At 42.9% G+C, this 19,601-nt stretch overlaps 1 protein-coding gene across 1 annotated transcript in view; it reads right to left on the reverse strand.

Moving 5' to 3' along the window:
• LOC122788239 (complement C1q tumor necrosis factor-related protein 4-like) overlaps positions 1–205 on the reverse strand; it is a 300,318-nt gene extending 300,113 nt beyond the window's left edge. Inside the window, exon 1 of the mRNA XM_044055276.1 lies at positions 59–205. The gene's annotated coding sequence lies outside the window, so the exon portion shown is untranslated. The remainder of the gene's footprint in view (positions 1–58) is intronic.
• Positions 206–19,601: the final 19,396 nt, after the last annotated feature.

Consider the following 19,601-nt stretch of genomic DNA (forward strand, 5'->3'; position numbering starts at 1 on the left):
GAAAGCTACTGGGAAAGTGTACAAACACACACACACACACACACACACACATACTTACAAGTGCAAAACTAACTCTTTCAGTTCAGAATACGAGTGTTCTGGGCCAAAACGGAATACGAGCAAAACTAACACTGCAAAATACGAGCGTCATGGGCTAGTTTTCTTAAACCCCAACTGTTTCTCCTGGGCTAGTTTCCTTAAACTCCAACCGTTTCCTTCTCACGCCATTCAAAGCAAACACTGGAAATGCATGCCCTTGAGCATTCCGACAGGCTGACGGAGCTGATGTCATCTCGCACGTGATGACATCAGCTCAAAAAACGAAATCAAACAATTAAAAAAAAAGCTGGGAAAAAGGGAAATAAATGGGAAATGAATGGGGCGCCACTCAAGAATCATGGCACCCCATTATTTAGACCCCAAAACTCGGTAAAAAATGAGTAATTTGGGACAGTTGGGAGGTATGGTTAGTATGGAGAAACACCCTATCCTTGTGAAAGATAATGTAAGGATGTTTGAAAGAGACTGCTTGCAACTTGGAAACCCTTTTGGCTGACATGATTGTCACAAGAAAGGTGGACTTCCCAGACAAAAACATCAAATCACAATCCTTAGCCGGCTCAAAGGGACTCTGGGTTAAAGGCTTCCAAAAGCAGAGTGAGATCCCACAGGCATGTAGGATCTTTAATAGGAGACCTAAAAAGAAAGATCCCTTTCAAGAAAGTTTTACACAGGCTAGTAGAAGCAAGAGACAGTGACAAAAATCCTGAATGAAAGTTGGAGATAGCTACTAGTTGCAGTTTAGCAGTAGCAAAACTAGAATCTTGCCTAAACAAAGATTTTAAAAATGATAGAATAGAGGAGATTGGAGTGGAAAAAGGGTCCAAGTTATTATTGATTGCCCAAATAGAGAATCTCTTCCATTTACTCTTGTAAACCTTCTTAGCAGATTGTTTCTGGGAGGCCAGAAGAATACCTTTGACCAGGGAAGAAAACCTGGGCCCTCTAACAATCATAGGACGTGGATAAACCATGCAGTCAACTTGAAAGTATGGAGATCAAGGTGGCATCTTAAAGTCAGGTGAGAAAGGAGGTCTGGTTTGGGTTCCAGCATCCAAGGAGAATGTTTGAGATGAGACCAGAGGAAGAGGAGCCATATCTGGCAAGGCCAGTAGGGGGCAATGAGGATAACAGAGCTCTTCAACCATTTGTTTTTCTGAAAGAATCTGGGGAGCAAAGGTAGAAAAGGGTAAGCATACAGGGGTCCTGGAGGCCAGTCATGGACTACAGCATCCCTTGGGGAGTCCCCTGAATGGGGAATCAGAGTGATGTAAGTGCTGCATTTGGTGTTGTAAGGGGACACGAAGAATTCACAGCAGGGAGGAACTCAGAGGTGGAATATCTCATTTGCCACTGATTGATTGAGGGACCACTCATGAGGCACCAGAATAGACCTGTTAAGCCTGTCTGCTAACATGCTGGATTTCCCCGGTACATGTGTTGCAAGAGGAAATTGGTTTGAAGAGATCACCCATTCCCATACCCTCATGGCCTCTCTACAGAGAGGGTACGAATGGGTTCCTCTTTGTTGTTGATGTACCAGACAACACCCATGTTGTCAGTATGAATAGCAATAGTCCCTGGAGGGAGGACATCCTGAAAGCTTGTAATGACAGAAGAACAGCCCTCATCTCCAAGAAGATGACACACAGGCTGGTCTCTATTTGTGTCCATGTGCCTTAGACCATCTTCATCGGAAAGTGCTCCCTACTGTACATGGGAAGCATATGTGGTCACCATGGCTGAGGGGAAGAAAAGAGTGAACAGTCTTCCTATTGTCAGATCCACTTGAATCCACCACCTCAGATGGGATCTGCAAATGTTTGTTAACCTGATAGGAGCAGATAATGGACAACATAGAATAGACTATTGAATAGAAAGAGTCCTTTGGAGAATGGACATATAATACCTTGCTAGCAGAACCAACAAAATGGCAGCAGGCATAGAGCCCAGAGCTCTCAGAATCAATCTGGCTGTAGGTGATGGGGAAAGCAGAATAGCCTGAATGTGGGACTTCAACATGTCACTGAGATGTTGGGGAAAGGCAGCTATCAGAGTAGAAGCATTCACGAGAACATCAGTGAACTGTAGGTTCTGAACCAGCGTAGGTTGTCACTTGTCCACATTTATGGTTATGCCTAGAGAATGGGACAACTGGTAGAGATAATCTCTGGCTTGACAAAGTTGACACTGAGTGGGGGTGGTCAGGGGCCAATCATCCAGATATGAGAATACCTGAAACCCTTGCAGTCATGGATGCACTGCACTGCAACCTCTGCCATGCACTTGGTGAACACCCAGGGGGCTGTGATGAGACCAAAGGGCAGGTCTCGAAACTGGAAATGATCAGCTCTCAGATGGAAGGTCAGATGACTCTTGGAGTGACTATTTTTATGTGATAGTATGCATCCTTGAAGTCCACCAAGCACATCCAATCATCCTTCTTCAGTAACAGGAGTATGCACTGCACCATCACCATCCGGAACTTGGTCTTCTTCATGAAGAAGTTGAGATTGCTTAGGTCCAGAATGGACCACAGGTCTCCTGTCTTTTTTGGCACCAAAAAGAAAAGGTAGTAAGCTGTGGACCCTTTCTGATCAGTCAGGACCTATTGGATGACTCTTTTTTGCAGCAATGTGGTGATTTCAGCCGCTAACTCACTCTGACTGGGTGGAACATCCGGGAGCAGCCTCAGTACCTCTGGAGGAGGAAGGGAAAATGGAATGTAGTAAACTCTGGATATTTATTTAGCATTTGTTTACTGGGAAAGTCCGACTTGGAACAAAGCCAATTTTCAGCGGAGGCCCGAGGAGAAACACACCAGATGCATGTCTTTGTTATATCATATAATTTTTATTACCCAAGTGTCTCACATGATTTGGGCCCAGGTGCGTGAGTGTAAAGAAAAACGACCCCTGACTGCCTCCAGAGTAGGACAGTTGGGCAGTGCTTCAGGAGCACTGAAAAGGCTTGTTGGTAAAGGATTCCCTGGAGCCCTCTGCCTTTAGGGTGGCATCTCTCATTATAAGCCTCTCTTTGGCCCCTGGAGGAGAGCTCTTCAATTTGATCAGGCAAGGAACCTTGAGATTTGTGAAACCAAGTTTTCTTAGCACCCCTTTGATTCCTGGAGTAGGTTCATTGGGAGACAGAAAATTTTAATCCTACAGCAGACAAGGTTTTGCCCTCTTGTTCACAGTGGGTCAGGGTGTCTTTAACAGATGATCTGAACAACGAGGACCCATCAAAGGAGGCATTGACAAATGATGCCTTAAAGGGCTCCACGAAATCACACAGCTGCATCCAGGCATGACAGCGCATCATAATGCTGGTGTTAGCTGTTCTAGAAGAAACCCCCACAGAGTGTGAAATAAGCCTCATGGGGGAGTTGTCAATAGAAGTGAGAGTGACTAGCTTAGGAGAAATTTTGTTGAACTCTCCCTTAGGCATAGACTCCACCAGAGAATCAGAAAGCTCCTTGATCACTTGATCAAGGCGAGTAAAATGTGCCAAGTAATTGAGTGAAGACATCGCTGAGGCAAAGTGTGCTTCCTGAACCTGTCCATCACTCTGGACTCCCTGTTCAGTGGATGGACAGTGGAGTTCTGCTGGGCAAGCTCCTTCTTGGTAACGATCGCCACCACCATAGCATCAACAGGAATGCCTTTGCTCCAGGTGGAGCAATCCTCAGGGGGTGAAGGTATTTTATTGGGGCACTTAGGAACTGGATCTATCATGTCCAGCTCCTTTTAGGCCTGACTGGCAACCAGGTCAACAAGAGCTTCAGCCAGGGGGACCACCCAAGATGTAGATGGCCCTGTCCTGAAGGCCTCCAGATTCCTCTGGAGAGGGGTTTTGGAGGTTCAGCCACCCTCTACCTTCAAAATCTCCAAAATGTCTGCAAAAGAGACATCGTTGGGTGGTCCTTGGACGACCCCTCTCCCTCATCGTAATCTGTATCCTTGGCGAGAGACTCCATAGGGGAGTCTACGTGCCTCCTTTTGCACATCCTCTTCCACAGAATGTCTTCCATGGGATACTCAGAAGAAGAGCTGAAAGAGGAGGGAACCCCCTCAGGTGGAGCAGACTGGAGGTCCTTCGAGACAGGCTGATCCTGGGCAGGGATGGTTGATCCAAGACCTTGATCCAAAGGAGGAGCATGGGGTGGAGCACTCTTCAAACAGAGAACATCTTTTCCAATGCCTGAAAAGCAGAGGGTCCCAGTGAGATACTGCTGGGCTCCCCCGGAGCTGAAGCTACTGAGGAATATGGAAGCAGCCCACCAGAATCCTGACTCCCAGACAGGACCAGACCCACACTATTGAGGGCCTAAGCTCTGTGGGGGGAAGACTGATCTGAGAGCAACAGAACCGACCCCCTCCCCTTGGACCAGACAGTGACATCCCAGATCTGGGATGCACTCGGATCATTGATATTGGCCAAGGCTCTTGCCACCCCCATAGTGCCTTTTTTAGGCAAGGCTCAAATGACAAACCTACCTCCCTAGAAAACACAAGTGGAAAAAAACTAAGGGTAATGCTGCTCAATGCCAGAAGTCTAAACCTCAAGATGCACGCCCTCGAAGCCCTCCTCAGTATGGAGAACATCGATGTCTGTGCAGTGACTGAAACCTGGTTCAAGGCTCCTGAGAGCACCCCAGCACTATCAGGTTTTACCTCATATCATGCTTTCCGGCCCCAAAACTTGGACCGAACCACAAAAGGAGGGGGAGTATCCATTTTCATCAAAGATACCCACACCTCCAGGTTAGTGGCAACGCACGAAGCATCGGAGACTATCCAGGTACAACTAACCATAGGCAAAACTGCCTTACAGTTTGTAGCATGCTACGGACCACCCTCTCAAACTCAGGAACCTCACACAGCCTTCCTGAAGACACTGGAGAGTATGAAGGTCTCTCCAAATACCATCATTTTGGGAGACTTCAACTACCCAAACATAGACTGGGAACATTACTCAAGCCCCAACACCCTAGCCCAAAGGTTCCTAGAATTCATAAACTCAAATGCAATGGAACAACTAGTCACCATTCCCACAAGAGGAGACAATATACTAGACCTGATCATCACAAACATGGGGACAAAATGCTCCACACCGGAAGTACATCCCTCCTTGGTAAGATCAGACCATAAATTAATCTCACTGGAAATCCACATCCCGCCCCCACCCCTGCACAAAAGACCACAGTGAAGAACTTCTCAAAAGCAAACTTCACACTTCTTAAGACTGAAGTGGTATCTTTCAAGCCCCCTGGGCCAGTGGAAACCACAACCCACACTGCTGAATCCTTTGCAAATGCCTTCTATGGGCACCTTCAAGAATGCATGGATCATGCAATCCCAAATAAAACCAAGACCCATTCCCCCAAAGGCAGGCGCCCGGTCTGGTGGACCCCAGCCATAAACAAACTTTACAACAGGAGGAGGAAGCTACTACATGACAGAGCAAAATCCCTAAAAGGGAAGGCATCTCTGATCAGTACTAGCAAAAAACTACGATCACTCATAAAATCATCCAAGGCCAACTTTGAGAGAAAAATCGCAAAAGACACAAAAGGCAATCACAAGGCCTTCTTTAGCTATGTTAGGAACCTGGGTGGAAACTCCCAGATATGCTCAGAGTTAGTCCAAACTGACACAAAATACACTGAACCCACTGACATTGCCAACATTCTGGCAGACAGGTTCAGTGCAAATTTCTCCTCCCCCCCCCAAAAGGAGAAAAAACTATCCCAGCAGAGTGTAGCCTCCCTAACATCTCAGATGCCCAGGTGAGAGCCGCCCTCTCTAAAGCTAAAAACACAGCATCAATGGGACCGGATGGTGTCCCGGGCTGTGTGCTACATGAACTCCAAGAGGAACTAAACCCACACATAAGGCTGCTGTTTAATCTTAGCCTTACTACAGGATACGTACCCAAAGAGTGGTGTACGGCAACAGTGGTCCCACTTCACAAAGGCGGTGCTTCTACGGACCCTGGAAATTACCGCCCCATAAGCTTGACGAGCCTGGTCTGCAAAGCTATGGAGAGGATCATTATGGAACTCATAAACAAAGACATTGGGGACCTACAGACATTGGATCCAACCCAATTTGGCTTTGTCAAGGGCAGATCCTGCCTTTTGAACATGGTCGACTTTTTTGAAACAGTCACTAAGGCCATTGATGAGGGTAAGGCAGTTCACACAGCCTACCTTGACCTTGCAAAAGCCTTTGACACAATACCCCACTCGGGCATCATAGACAAACTCACCAGCTTAAATGTAAACCCATATGTCACAAGATGGGTTGCAAACTGGCTCAAGGACAGAACCCACAGGGTCAGAGTTGCTGGAGCTATGTCAGACTCTAAGCCAGTCACAAGCGGTGTCCCACAGGGCTCAGTCCTGGGACCCCTCTTGTTCGGCATTTATTTTTCCGAGGTACAGGCAAACATAGGAGGATTGTGACTGACAAAGTTCGCAGATGACTGCAAACTGGGTGCCATAATTGATACTCCAGCGGACACAAACCTCCTTCAGAGAGGCCTCATAGAAATGGATAATTGGTGCCAGAGCCATGGCCTTAAGCTGAATGCCAAAAAATGTATAGTCATACCCTTTGGGAAAAACAAGGTACCGACAAATTACCACATAGGCGGTAATCCATTAAGTACGGAAGAGGTAATCAGGGACCTAGGGACCCAGGTTGACAGTAACCTCTCATTTGACACTCACATTGCCAAAGTGGTTAGGAAGACCTTCTATATTGCCCACCTTATCATGAAGGGTTTCACATCTAGATCAAGAGAGGTCATTGTGCCCCTGTACTCTTCTCTTATCAGGCCAATGATTGAGTACAATGCCCCATTTGGGATGTATCTCACCCGACACCTGCAGCAGTTGGAAAGACACCAAAAGTTCCTCACCAAGAGGATAAAGGGTCTTAAACATATGTCATATGCTGCCCGACTGAAAAAACTCCAGCTCTATTCAGTCGCATACCGCCTACTCAGAGGTGATCTGTGCCTGACGTACAAGGCCATGTCCAATCCTGAATTAATGGACATGCTCCACCTCATAAAATCCAAATCCATCAGAGCCATGAGAACAAGTGACTTAAACCTCAACACAGAAATAAATAGAACGTGCTGGAGGGACAGATTCATAACCCAGAGGCTCCCTACACTCTGGAACAGAATCCCAGTCCATGTTAGGCAGAGCCCCTCACTGACTCTATTCAAGAGAAATCTCGACGAGTGGATGGGAGATCGTAGGTTTACCCCGGGGGTCATCTCTGTGTCACTACTAGACAGAGGCATAGTAAACTAAACCCTAAAAGGGCGTAGTATTCTCATCCTAAGGGGTGGTGTAAGCCACATACACTCTGGCTAGGCTTATAAATGCCCTAGGGCAGATAGCCTAGTACGAACCTATGAACCTATCAGAGGACGTTCGAGCAGAGGAAGTCAAGGCAGCTGTCAGAGTAGAGGAAGCAAAGGCCCTCTGATCCGACCCTGAATCCCTCGGGGGACAGCTATTCTGGGGCTCCAAAATGGAATGCTGGCTCAGAGAAGGAAAAAAAATCGCAGGCTGTGTAGGCTCAGATCCATGAGGGGACAGAGCAAGAAGAACCCCCATCTGGATCTGGGCCTTAATTATTGATCTCACAATCACATCAAGGTAAAGGCTCTGAGAGGACCTAGAGGAAGCCACCGATGATGGACAAGAGTGTCTGGGCATTTTGAGGATCTTGGCAGGTAAGGTAGGAGAAACCAACACCACGGATCTCCCCGAAGACTATGGATCCAGAGACTGCCAGATCCGAAGAGGACTATTCAGATCCAAGAGCTTAGGATCTGAGGGCAAAGTAGAAATGGAGGGCTCACTCAGAGCCATGAGGTCGATCAGATCAGATGGAGCTGACAGAGGTTTAGGCGCCGACAAAGTCAGATCTAATAACCTTGGAGCCTTGGCAGGTGGCTCTGAGGAAGTACTCCTTAGGGCACTGCTTCTTCTTAGCATCAGAGCTAGTAGCGGGTAACAAGCCTTTTAAAATAAGCTTATTTCTTCTCTCCTGCAAGGCCCACAGGTTAAATCCCTCACAAATGTTGTAAGGAGAATCAAGGTAAGCTGGTCCTAAGCAGTAAACGCAACACTCATGTGTATCCGAGTGTGGAATCTTCCGTTCACATGAAACGAAACGGAACACCACTTAAATCCAGTAGGCTTATCCATAATCACTACAAAACACTACACAAGAACTGACACCACTATGACTATAATAAGAAAAATATCCAATCACCTACAATTATAAACCGCAAATTAGTTTGAACTTTTTTTTTTGAATGAATGAAGAGATGGAAAAAGGGCCAAAGAGAAGTGAGGAGCCTAACACACCAGAACATTAACCAGAGGGAAGGGAACAAGCAGAAATACAAAACAAATTGGTTAAAGAGAACAGTAGAGCACAAAAATTTAGAAGGAAAAAGTGAAACTTATCTGAGCCTGAAAAATCATGTCTGGTTACCACTGACGACAAATGAGATCTGAGGAGGTTGGGCAAGGTGTAGAGGATTATGGGCAAGGGAAGGAGTTTGAGCCTAGAAGTTCAAGTCTGTGGGAGGTGGCCAAGCCGGATCTGAGGTTCGGCTCTGAGACCCATACATGAAACAGAATGAGAATGACAACATCAGATAGGTGTATTAAAAAAAGAAAAGAAAAAGAACTAAGCTAACACAGGAATGGAGAAAGGAGATTCTACCAGTAAGGATGACCATACCTCTCAACCGTACCGAATTCTCAGCATTTACTGGTTTTGAAGTCCAAATACTGGGGTGCCACAAGTTTCCGTGTGGCCCCCTTAATTCCTGAATTTTCCATCTTTTTTTTAATTTTTTTCAGCATTTTTTTTTTGTCAATGTCATCAACCACAGAGGTGTGCGCAATGACATCAGCTTCATGACCAGCCTGCCAGCCTGTCTGAATTCAGCTGAGGGTTAAGTCTGTGTTTTGTTTTTGTTTATTTTTTGACTAGTGTAAGTGACATCCAAGTAACAGACAACAACAATATTATTTTTATCACCGTTGATGTAGTCGACCTTTTTACCTCAATCCCACATAAGGCTGGCTTGGAATTTATTGAAGAAAAGATAAGGAAGGAAAGTAAATTCACCAATAAATAAATATATGTCATGATGATTTTAATAGAGATGGTATTGAACAATAATTATCTTTATTTCAAAGGTGAATTTTTTTAAGCAGATAAAATATGTGGCTATGGGGGCTATGTGTGCCCCTACATATGCTAATTTGGTCATGGCCTGGTGGGAAGAAAAATTTATTTTTGGATCAAAATTTATGAATAGTTGGGCCCTCTACAAGCGGTTTTTGGATGATATTTTTATATTCTGGACTGATGGTGAGGAGAAATTCCATGAGTTTTTTGATTATATTTCTAAAATCACAGAATTTCTGAGGTTTACCTTCAAGATGGGGTACCAAAGTATTTATTACCTAGATGCTAACATTCGGAAAGGACAAGAAGGTTTTGATTACAAAGTGCATAGGAAAGAAACGTATTGTAATTCCTTTCTTCATTTTAATAGTGCCCATCCATTCCATCAGAAGAGAGGAATATTAAAGGGGCAGTATATCAGGGGTAGCAAAATGACCTCATTAGACAGTGATTTCATGGATGAATGTAATTTGTTGAAGCAAATGTTTTTAGACAGAGGTTACCCAGGGCTATTGATTAGTGACATTCAGAATGAGGTAATCTTACATAGAATTGATAGGTTTTTACCCATTCTAAAATCTACGGACTCTGGCATGTTGAAAAAAGGGGCAAGTTCCTAATACAAATACGACTGGTGTTTATGAAAACATTTTTGTGTTAGATTATAATGGTGACTCTAGTACTATTAGAAATGTTGTTCAGAGTGAGTGGTACAATTTTGTTAAATTATCAGATTTGAATTTAAGGTTTGATATACCCCTGAAATTTGTTTATAGGAAGGGTAGAAATGTTAAGGACCTGTTGGAGAACAAATATAGGGAACCTATTGCCAAAACAACTGGGACCTACAAGTGTGGAGCATGTCAGCAGTGTCCTTACATATCTAACACCTTGGAAATTTTTATAAACAGCAGGGGTAGAACTAGTAAGTCTAAATCCTACAACAATTGTAACAGTAAGGGACTTGTGTATATTGTTTTGTGCAAAACATGTGATGGATTTTATGTGGGTAAAACGGAGAGGTGCTTAAAGAGAAGGATATACGAGCACCTCTATGATGTTAAGAAAGGTAATAACAAGAATGCCTTATGTAAACATGTTCAGGTTTGTGTATCTGCATCTTTTACATTTTTTGTGATTGATGAGGTTTCTATTGATAAAAGGGGTGGACCATGGGCGACCATGTTAGAATATCGTGAATTAGATGGCCAGGTTTAAATGAGACTGCCTCCATCACCCCGGTTTTAAAATTGAGAGCTGCTAAGTTATAGTACTCACATTTTACCTATATTTTATTGTAACATTTTTGTATCTTTTACTTTTAAGTATTTAAGTATTTACTGTGATGGTCCATACTTAGATAGGTTTCATTATATGAATTTTATTTACGGTGACACTTACAAAAGTTTCATTGAGCATTTTAAGCATAACCTATGGTATTTATTTACTTATTTATGTAATGTACCTTTAAATTCTCATCCTCAAACTTTTAATCAATTGTATTTAATTGGTTTTAGCATTTTATTGGTCTAGCTAGTTTGACCTGAGTATTTAATGAATTAATTGAACAAAATGGCTGTATCTGATGAAGTGTGTAAACGAAAACATACTGGTTGTGTGTCAGCGTTAATATTTTATTATGACCTAATACCCAGCTGGATTTTACTGTGGTTTTGGATTAAACTCATATATTTTTATACTGTGGAAAAGGCTGTCGAGTGCTCCTTTCTGTTTATTGTTTTTGTTTATATGACTCACACGTGTGTGTTACACTTCACGCACACTTGAGTTAAGTCTCTCTACAGCAGGTCTGCCAGACCTAAATCCAAACCGCAGATTCAACCAGATAGGAGCACCTCGGTGCCAGCGGGCTGACTCACTGACAGTTCTTTCCATGGTTTGAAATTTCTATTTTCTAATTTCTACTATTCTAGTAACAGCCATAGTCTAAGCTTGTTTTTATGTTTGCTTGAACAGTTCTTTGGTATGTCAAGACTTGCGGCCTTTTAAGTCAAAGATGGCCAGTGCAACCTATAATCTGAATTCACAATCTTAGAATTACCTCTGGTGCTGTAAACCTCTTTTATGTGCATTTCTTGCATCAGTCCAAGTCAGAGTAGCTTGAAGTAGATTAGAGTCTTAGTTGTAAATTTAAATTTAAGGAGACAAGAACATCATAAATTGTCTTTTAAAACTTAACATATAAAACATATTAAAAGCATGAACATATTAAGAGTAGTCCTTATTCAGTAAATCTGCAAGCAAAATGCAACAAACTGGATTTTGTTAAATAAAATCTGAATGCTAGTGTACTGGTGCTTTACATTTCTACCACATTTACCCGTAAGCACATGGAGAATCAATAATCATGTAGAGCCAGGACATCACGTTTCTTCTGGAATTTGTAACATAGTGCATTATTATTAGCTGCCATGAGTTGAAGAATACATTATTTTTTGATTCTTCGCAATTTATCCGTTTGACACTAAGGATTCTTTCCTCATAATCTCAATCGTATATTTTTAGGCAATTAAATTTCTTTATGAACAAGTGGTGGTAGAGATCACTATTGTGACTTTGTCTGGCGTCACCTGTACATTTAGAATTTTTTATACAAGGATCATTACTGTAGTAGTTTCTTTCTCAAGGTAGCTCTATGACTGAGTATTTCTGTATTATACATTTGATTAAAATCAGAACTATAAAAGCAGCAGAAAATCTAAAGTTTTTTGGCTCCCCAAGACTGTTTAACACTGAAGTAGTTTTAGCTCCACAACCTTGACTGTGTAACACCGCATGCCTTCTTGATAGATTATTTCCTTTCGCCCTAGTTGCCATAGCACTCCATATCACCCTTTTGGGAGCCTTAATTTCCAAAGGTGGCATTCTTTCTGTAATCACAGTTAATTCATACTGGTGAGGGCTGTGTGTCTTGTATGAACTGGCTATGATCTCTAACTGGTGAGATGTTTTATTTGTTGCTCCTACTACTAGGATTGCCGCTGCAGATGAAAGTGTGATTCATGCAAATGCTAGCCCCATGGTACATCATTGCCATTCCATGATAATTCACGCCATGGCCTTGCAGATCAGGCTAGTTAGGCTGATGGGTCTATAAACAGCTACCCTACACAGATAGGCCAAAAGCAGATTTGTGTCTCAGAGACTCCCACTTTTGTGGAATAGACTCCCTCGCCACATAAAGCAGAGTGCCTCATTAAATATTTTTAAGCACAACCTGGATAACTGGATGGGGAACAGAAAATACACCCCTGGGATTCCACCTATGTCCTTGCTGGACAGTGGCATAGGGTGCTGACTTGTTGGAACATAGGCTAAATTCTTGGCTAGGCTTGTAAGGGCCTAAGAACCAATAGTCTAGTAACTTCCTATGATCCTATGATTGCTGTCTTACAACATGTTGTCTTCATGAATATTAAGCCAACATTTTTGTGCATCCCAGAATAGCCTTCTGGTGTGCATCAGTGCGCCTCCTTCACAAAACAACTCAACTCTTCCCTCACACCAGGATACCCTTCCCATAAATAAGTTGCTGTATTTTCTACCAAACCCTTGATTACCTGTGTTGTAATTAGGGCCGTAACCTTCAGCCAACAGAGTTGGCCTTAACTTTGTGATTGTTTGACTAACCTTGCCAGTTCAGAATCTTCATCCTTGGGGCTCTCCTTTCCCCTGGACAGAGACGAACTGTTTTAGGATTTGGTCTTACTCCAGTAAACCAGTTTTTATATTTTATGTCCTGTGACATGTAGTATGAGGTTAGAGGTTTATTCATAGATTTTTCAGCACCTTTACAGATTAGAAACCAGGTTGGTTATTCACCAGTATAGAGAGGTGTTCTTGCTGCCAGAAGTGCTGTTGAAATAGAAAGGACCACCTGTTTGTCTTAACAGAGTAGACTCTTGTATATGTTGGTTATCCTAATGTACTTTGTTTAAAATGCCATTCTGTTGTTGTTCAGCCTGAAACACAGTAAGGAAGGTATTCATTCATTTATTCTATCTGTAGCTGTTGCCACTGCTGTGAATAATGGGGACGCTTGTCATGGAACCAGGACCAAACCCTTCTGAAGCTGTGAAGACTGTCACTGTGACATTTATCTGTGCTTTTTAACCCTGCACAAAGCTTTTATTATTTGAATCCCCACGTTTAGGCACTAATATTGTGTTAGTTCATGTAAAGTAGATTCCAGCCAAACTATGAACATGCTATTAATTCTTGGAAAAATGTGACATAATTGTTCCTTTTGTCATGGAGTGTGTAGCACCTTTACACTGATTGGAACAACCCATTGTGTGAACTGTTTTGCTGTAGAAAATAGTCATTACTCTGCAAATTAAATCAGCTTTTTACTAGAATGAGTTAGAACAGCAGAAACTGGTTAGGATTATAATATCAGCAATCTGCAATTGTAAAACTTTACCAGTTTCATTCTTGTACAGAAATGAGTTATTCATGCATCATAAAAGTGTTTTTGTAGAGGACAAATTGCAGCAATAGATATTTCCAGATCTTTTAAACCCTTTGACCTGGGCTTATATCCCAAGAATTGTATTCCATGAAAGTGGCTTAACAAAAACATTTAGTGTTGATAATTCTAAGAATTAAGGAAATATTTTATGATCAGAAAGTCAGATGTAGGACTTCTAAGGTCTTCACTTAATTTTTGAAGTTTCAGTTTGAATATGGAGTGTAGTGAATTCATTCACTATCTGTACTTGGCAGGGTTGCATTATTGCTATGTCCAGTAACAAAGTACATAGTATTATTTCCTCTGGGAAAAGTACTATTTCAGTTATTTTACTTTGCCGCTTAGTTATTGTTGCTGGAACAGAAGTAAGTGTTTCCATCTGTTGTAACAGTTTACTAAAAAGGCAGCTGTCTAGCTCAGTTTATTTCCCATGTCTGCTGTAATCAGAGTGATTCCTTTTTGAACTTTTATTTACAAAATATTCCATAAAATGTTGCACAGTCAGTGTAACAAAGCATTAAAAATATGTAAATAGCTTACTTCTGAATGTGTTACCTAGTCAGATAATGCTCTTGAAAATATGTAAATGGCTTACTTCTGAATGTGTTACCTAGTCAGATAATGCTCTTGGAACACCTCTGAAAATGGGCGTTTGTTCCCAGTGGGCTTAACAAGTAAATACATAGATACATACATACAATGAGCATATGTATTCTTGATCTGTGTTGCCTTCAGAAGTTTGTGAAGCGCCACCTTGCACTAGATAGTCCCAGCTGTGGCTTTAAACCAAGTCTTGGTAACAACACAGATGTGTACATTCTCCAACGTAACGATAACTTGTACTCTGCGGTCATATTTTGGTTGTCTGTTCTTCAGCTTGCATTTGAAAGCTGGTATCCCACAATTCTGTTGGCGTGGCTGGGGGGGGTTACATAATTATGTATACAAATTTTATGTTAGTCAGCACACAGATTTATACCTATTTTTCATGGGACTTTGTCCAGATTTTTTATGTTTCCAGGTTGGGAGGTATGGGGATGACTGCAATTAGGAGTACAGAGAACATCAAGATGTGGCTGGAATTTTCTGGAGGAAGCTGGCAAAGGAACCAAGGTACTGGGAACAAACAGAGATGGAAAGGTAAGAGAATGAGAAGAGGCCAAGAAGATAATTGGATTACTGGCTAGTGATTGCCTTCCCTGCCAAGGACTGATATCAGAGTACAGACAAAAAGAAAGAGATAGGGAAATCCTAAATGAAAGACCTGAATTGGTTGAGTTTTTAATTGAATCTAGTATGGAAGATTATGTTAAAAAGGGATAATTAGAAGAGAATATAAAATATTGCATGATGACTACAGGAATCAATCAGAGGAGGCCATACAAGAATGACGAAAGATTAGATAAACAATTCTCAAGGAAACAATGGGAGGACATATGTATACTCCCACATATGTAACAAAATCTATAAGATTTAGGATTTTTGCCTGGATGTATTTCCAGATACTTTTAAACCCCAAGCAGATGCCAAAGATTTTTCCCCAGGTAGATGGAAAATGTTGGAGTTGTAATGGGAAGAAAGAGGTACCTGGGAGCATTTGTTCTTGGAGTGTAATTATGGCTCCAAAGTAGTCAGAGTTGATGAGACCAAGGAGTGAGCCAGAGTTGATGATGGCCAAGCTGTCGGATCTAACCCAGAGGGTGGGAAAACAGACAGGCCCGCTGACCTTGGATCCATGGGGGCCAAGGGAGAAAGCCAAATAGATGGAGCCGAAGGTCTGGGATCCAGATCAGGACCCAAAGGGTTAAGGTCTAACTGCATCTAAGTCTGCAAAAAGGACCTCATCAGCTACTCCAAGTCAGAAGCTCTTACTACCCACCAAGCTCGATGACCAAACAGAAGAATCCACGGACGGGTTTGGAGGGTTGTTTTATTGAGAATGCGCCCATCTGCTGAATCTGAGTTGAAGAGACTTGGAACTGGGGCGGGGAAGTAGAGGACTCTGGTGACAGCTCCAGCAGGGTAGATGGGAAAAGTACAGTTGTGTACACTTACCATAAATGTAGATGTTCGAGTGTATTCACTGTTGCAGTCATTACATTTCGGTAATCTGCTGGCAGGTTGCCCTCAGTCGGTCTGATTAACAAAGTCTTGGGTCCTGCATCAGTTGCTGTCCCTTCTTTCATGACGTCAGGTTGTCAGGGGTATAAAACATGCAGCCGACGCCATTACATCAGTTTTTCTTACCCCAGATGTCAGGTGCACCCCTAATGGGGAGCAAATAAACACAAAAACACAAAAGTATACTTACAACCAAAAGCAAATACACCAAAAAGGCTTTTAAGCATAGCAAAAGAAAGTAGAGGTATAGCCAGAAAAAACTAGGGGGCTGGAGGGAGGGTAACCAGGACTGCAACAGTGAATACACTCGAACATCTACATTTATGGTAAGTGTACACAACTGTACTATGTTCTTCGTGTTTCACTGTTGCAGTCATTACATTTGGGTAGATTCCCAAAGCTATGGTTGGGAGGAGGAGATTATACAGCATTAGGGCCAGCTATAAGACCCTGCAAGACAGCAGTGGCAAAGCCAGCACTGGATTTAGAGAAAATTGGTAAATGATAATGCTTGGTGAAGATATGTACAGAATTCCAGGTAGCAGCTTCTAGGATATCCCCTTGTAGGAACACCTCTGAGAAAGGCTGCAGAAGTAGATGCAGCCCTGGTGGAGTGAGATCTGATCCCCTGAGGGATAGGTTTTCCATGGTGCTTATAGCAGAAATGAATGCAATGGCTTATCCATTTAGAAATGGTTTGTTTTGAAATGGCCTTCCCCTCTGCCCCTGCAGCAAATGCTGCCAGCAATTGTTCAGATTTTCTTCGAGATTTAGTCCTGTCCAAGTAAAATCTAAGTTGTCTGTGCACATCCAAGGAATGCAGAATCCGTTCCCCTTTGTTCTGTGGATTGGGAAAGAAGGCTGGCAAATGAATGAACTGATTAAGAGCCACACTGGAAACCACCGTGGGCATAAAGGATGGATTGGTCCTGAGAGATATCCTGTCCGCATGAAAGATGATGAAATGCTCCACTGCCATAAGGGCCTGTAATTCAGAAATCCTTCTAGCTGAAGTGATTGCTAAAAGGAAGGCTGTTTTCCAAGAAAGAAATTTTAAGTCTGCAGTAGCAGTTGGCTCGAAAGGAGGTAAAGTGAGTTTCTCCAAAACAAAGTTAAGGTCCCAGGCAGGGGTAGGAGCTCTCCTCTGTGGTCTCAAGTTTTTTGCCCCTCTGAGATACTGCTTGAGCAGAGGATGAGAGAAGAGGGGTAGTTCTGTGTTATAGTTAGCTGAAATAGATGAGGCATGGATTTTAATGGAGGAAAAAGACAGGCCCTTGTGAAGCATCTCAGTTAAGTATTGCAAAATCTGAGGTAAATTGGGCGCTGCTGTGCTCATCCTTAAAGATTGGTTCCAGGAACAGAATCTTTTCCATTTGTCAGCATAAGATTTTCTAGTACTAGGTCTCCTTGCTTCCAAGATGACATCCATCACAGGTTTGCTGAGGGATGATAAGGATGAATTTAAGTGATTAGCCAGGCTGCAAGGTTCAAAGTTGGAAGCTGAGGGTGCAGAATTTGGTTCTCCTGCTGAGACAGCAGGAAAGGGGTCTGAGGCAGGTGCCATGGAGGTATTTGCGACACACTGTGCAGGAGGGGGTACCAGTGTTGGCGTGGCCAGTCTGAAGCAATTAAAATCATCCTTGGTTTGTCCTGTTTGACTTTTAGTAGAACATTGGAGAGCAGAGGCAGAAAGGCGTAGACTGAGGTTTTTCCAGCTGAAGGACAGAGCATCCACTTTCCAGGCTTGTTTGTGGGGAGTCCTTGTGCAAAACTTGTCCAACTGGTAGTTCTGGGGGGAGGCAAATAGATCTATGTCTGGGCTCCCCCAGTCGCTTGTCAACATGTTGAAAATCCATGGTTCCAGTTTCCACTCGTGGGGGTCAATGAGGTTTCTGCTTAGGCCATCTGCCAGTGTATTCAATCTTCTTGGCAGGAATTGAGCTTGTAGGTCCACTTGGTAGCTCAAGGCTGTGTTCCACAATGCCATGGCTAGTCTGCAGAGGGGGTAGGAATGTGTATCCCCCTGCTTGTTTATGTACCACATAACCGTTGTCCGGTTTTGTTAGTTGTCATGGAAGAATGTAGTCCTTGAAGGCTGTCCGAGCATTCTGTATAGCTAACATTTCTTTTTGATTGATATGTAGGTGCATTTGATTTGGGTTCCATTTGCCCTGAATGCACTTTCCTGCCAGATGAGCCCCCCCATGCATAGTCTGATGCATCTGTAGTTAGGGTTTGGGTGGCAGGGGTTAGTGTGAATGGTAGTCCCTTGTTTTGGTGGCAGGCCTCTGCCCACCATAGGAACTCCAGGCATAGGCAAGGTATGATAGGAATCATTGTTTCCAGGCTGTGACAATGTTGACTCCATAGACTTTTTAGATACCACTGTAGTTTCCTCATATGCAGTCCTGCATATGGAATTAGAAGAATGCAGGAGGCCATGAACCCCAAGGCTTGCAGTATTTGTCTTGCAAATAGCAGGGTTTTTGTGGTCACTTGTTTGAAGTAATTTATCAAATTAATTTCCTTCTCTGGCATGAGGAAAGCCATCTGGGCAGTTGTGTTCAAGCTTGCACCCCAGAATGTAATCTGTTGATAGGGTACCAGTTGTGATTTATTTTCATTTATGGTGTATCCCAGACAAGTTAGAACCCTTTTTACAAATGCCAGATGATTTAAAAGTATGCCCTGGTTTTCTGCCTGAATTAGACAATCATCCAGGTATGGATATATTTGAATATTTATTTGCCCGCAAAATGCAGTCACTGGAGCAAGGCACTGTGAAAACCCTGGGTGCTGTAGACAAGCCAAAGGGCAGTGCAGAGATCTGATAATGTAAGTAGCTTGCTTTGAAGCGAAGGTATCTTCTGCAAGATTCCCTGATTGGGATGTGCAGGTATGCCTCTTTTAAATCTAGAGTTGCCAACTAGGCGTCTTTGCTTAGCATAGGAAGTAACTGGTGTAGAGTCAGCATCTTGAATTTTGGAATCTCCAGAAAGGTGTTGAGAGTAGACAGGTCCAGGATTGGACGCCATGATTTGTCTTTTCTGGGTACCAGAAAAAGCCTGGAGTAGAAACCTTGTCCTTTTTCCTCTTCTGGTACCAGTTGAATAGCCCCCATGCTTAAGAGGGAAAGTACTTGTTTTTGAGCCTCTGCCCACTGGTTTGGGGGCAGGTCTGGCTACCCGTTTGGTGTTGGCAACGTGTGGAAATGAAATCTGTATCCCTGGGACACTATATTTAAAACCCATTTGTCCTGGGTTATGAGTTTCCAGTTTTTTGCATGAAGAGCAATCTTTTCCCCCAAAGGGGCGGTTAAAACATAAGTGCTTGGGAATGTTAAAAAGAAGTCATTGGGCCTGTTTACCATAGGGGGGTGTCTTGCTATTTCCATATTTGGAAGTGGAGGCCCTCCACTGCTTAGTTCTAAGAGTCCCCTGGGACTGAAACCTGGGGTTTTTGCTGTGTCTGGGTTTGGCTTGAGAGGATCTGGAAGGGGCTGGAAAGGATCAATTCTTAGTAGGCCAGTGCCTACTAAATCTTGGAGGTTGCACTTGTAAAAAATCTTTAACAGTTTGCATAGATTTAGCTTAATCTTCCATTTTTTTAAGAACTTCTTCAACCTTATTGCCAAACAGGCGGTCCTGATTTAAAGGAGCATCCAACAATTTAGCTTTAACATGATCAGGCAAAGA

The sequence above is a fragment of the Protopterus annectens genome, chromosome 13.part0 (genome assembly GCF_019279795.1).
Source record: "Protopterus annectens isolate FY-2018-M chromosome 13.part0, PAN1.0, whole genome shotgun sequence".
Classification (NCBI taxonomy): Eukaryota; Metazoa; Chordata; order Ceratodontiformes; family Protopteridae; genus Protopterus; species Protopterus annectens.